Source organism: Apium graveolens, unplaced genomic scaffold (assembly GCF_009905375.1).
Source record: "Apium graveolens cultivar Ventura unplaced genomic scaffold, ASM990537v1 ctg6365, whole genome shotgun sequence".
In the NCBI taxonomy this organism is placed as follows: domain Eukaryota; kingdom Viridiplantae; phylum Streptophyta; class Magnoliopsida; order Apiales; family Apiaceae; genus Apium; species Apium graveolens.
Genome location: NW_027419415.1, coordinates 4,317 through 6,974, shown reverse-complemented (window position 1 = coordinate 6,974; position 2,658 = coordinate 4,317). Strand labels below are relative to the sequence as shown.

At 33.4% G+C, this 2,658-nt stretch overlaps 1 long non-coding RNA gene across 1 annotated transcript; it reads left to right on the top strand.

Annotated features, from left to right (window-relative positions):
* Positions 1–605: 605 nt before the first annotated feature.
* Positions 606–1,152, top strand: LOC141703236 (uncharacterized). The gene is made up of 2 exons (XR_012567418.1): positions 606–652; positions 824–1,152. It is a non-coding gene; the product is annotated as an uncharacterized LOC141703236 (long non-coding RNA).
* Positions 1,153–2,658: the final 1,506 nt, after the last annotated feature.

The window sequence follows — 2,658 nt, the reverse complement described above, 5'->3', positions numbered from 1 at the left end:
AGAAACATGAACTGCCATTATGGAGAAGTCAGGATTCTTTCGGTTGGTTGGATACCGGAGTCAGTTCTTGCAGTCGGTCAATTGGATGTCGGAGTCAGTTTCTTTTAGTTGTATATGTTACTTTTTAATATATGCTGGATGATTTTACACTTTTTAAGTTCACCCAGCTTAAAATAACAAGAGTGGGGGATTTTCTTAGTCCTGTGAGGCAGTGAATTCACGGTTTTTCCTATTTTCTTTTTAATGTCAAATATAGGCCGGTTTGCTTTCAATATGGCAGGGGAGGATGCTTTTTTAATGGAAAGATACGAGTCCCCTGTTAGGTTTTTGGATATACATTGTTTGCAAAGTTTTCTGTTGAACAGAAAGGTATAAAAATTTGTCTGGTATTTATTACCAATGTGTACGTATTTCATCTTCCCAGTCCCTAACAAATATTTTTATGTAAATATCAGGGGAAAATTTTGTACAGTCTGATTTTCTTTAAACAATAGTAAAAATATTATAAAGAAAAAGAATCATAGGATGGTATTTTCAGTGAGAAAATTTCATGTTGTGCCCCTGAGATTTGCTCCTGGTGCAAGGTTTGTACCTATTATTCTTTGCTCCTGGTGCAAGGTTTGTACCTATTATTCTTTGCTCCTGGTGCAAGGTTTGTACCTATTCTTCACTAGTATATTGTGCCCCTGAAATATTTGATACATATAATGTTAATTGAAGTATTCTAGAAATGTAAACTTAAATTATTGAATTATAGAGCTCGTTATTTCGACTGAGAACTTAAAGACAGTTTAAAGTTTGTTGTTTTACCACATCTTCGCAGTTAATCAAACTTTTGTTTCAGAAGGGCTTGACTATCTACTCTTACTTGTGCGGCTGTGCCTGAATTCGAACGGCACCTTGTGTCTGAGTTTCTTTATCAAAAAACAGCAGCAACTTGTCTTTGCAGATATGGAGACGGGGCTAGATTTCCAGTATGAGCCTTGTAGTATTTATCTTATAGCAAATGTAGCTGCAGATCAGCTGGTAGAAAACCATGAATGCCATCACAAGACATGTTTCTAGGGGACATGTTCCTACTTCTTGTCCTCTTTAATATTCGTCGAGCTGGTACATTAATCACCGATCAGTTCCATCATTTTTGTCGTATCCTATTTCTACAATTTTTCCAGAGCTTACTTCCAATTTCATTGACTTGACGTGAGTTTAATTTATCACTCGTTTGTTTTATAAAAGACACCTCCAATTATAGTAGGAGACTCTAGAAACCAACAACTGCTAAAGAACTACCCAGAAAGGCAATGATAGAACAACAGAAACACATTAAAACAAACACCTTAACATAACGACTAAAACAGACCGGATAAATACTAGAAAATATATACTATGACCTATGACAGAATTAGTATTAAAATTTATGAAAAAATTTTATTTATATATTTAGTAGTAAAAAATTTATTTTCAATTTTGTAAATATAGTACTAATATTAATGATATTTATAATAGTTAGGAATTTAGATACACGAATTCAAGTATATTTTGTAAATTGAAATGGTTAAAAATAATATTTATTAATTTGTTTAATATATAATAAATTAAATATTAATATTAGTTGCTCCGAAAAAATTTTCGCCATCCCAAACTCTTGTTTCTGGCTCTGTCCCTGATTTAATGCATGTTTTTTAAAGCTGTTTTTTTTTGAATTTGATGACCAAGTTGTGTGGTAGTCGAATGATTAGATAGCCATTTAAATTTTCTCATGAATTTTATTTTAGGATTCCTTGTCAATTTCGCGTCATATGTTTTTCTTGAATAACTGCTAATTGGTGGCACCTAGTAGACTTGTCCAAGTATCACGTTAGATTCTTTATATTAAGTTTGTTTTGTTGCACTTGGATATTTACCTGGTATACAACTTGTTATACAATAATATATTGGTATTTAATTCCTATTCTAAATTCCTAGAAAGTGGACAATTTGTTTGACTGCGAGGTAGGAATTTGCAATTTCTACGAATTGTATCCACGGTAAACAACTTTTACATCATGTAGGAGTTTCCTGGTCCGTCCGTCGGGGCTGGATGGACTGGTTTAGTCCAGGTAAATAAGTCTTGTGTCTCACATTCGAGAGTCCCAAGATTAATTTCCTAATTCATCAGGAGTAAGGGCTTTAACTTAAGAAAACAACACGGATAATCATTTTCAGAAATTGTTCTTTCTGGCAGTATTGCGTCGATTTCGATTATTGAATAATCCACATCACTTCTGCTTGTATCATAATAAAAGCAGCTTTTTTTTTTCTTGCATCCATGCAAAACAAGGGAAATCGGCCATATTAAAATGTACATGGGAAAAACAGATTTTTTGATAAAAAACGGGAGATCTTTTTGAACAATCTATTATAATAGGTATAATATAGATCTTGTTATGAAAAGAAAATTAAGGTGTATTAATTGTTGTATTTATTACTAGGATTTGTGAGTTTCGAAACTCGATTTGACTGTTCTCGTGTCTCGTGACTCGATCTGCCTTAATAAGATGCTTACGTACCTTGCTGATTGCCAATGATCAAGTCAAAAAACGTCGTTTTGATTTGTGGGGTGAGACCTCTATATAGATGTTGGGAGCCCTTGAATTGGACTAGAGTTGGGAGACTTGG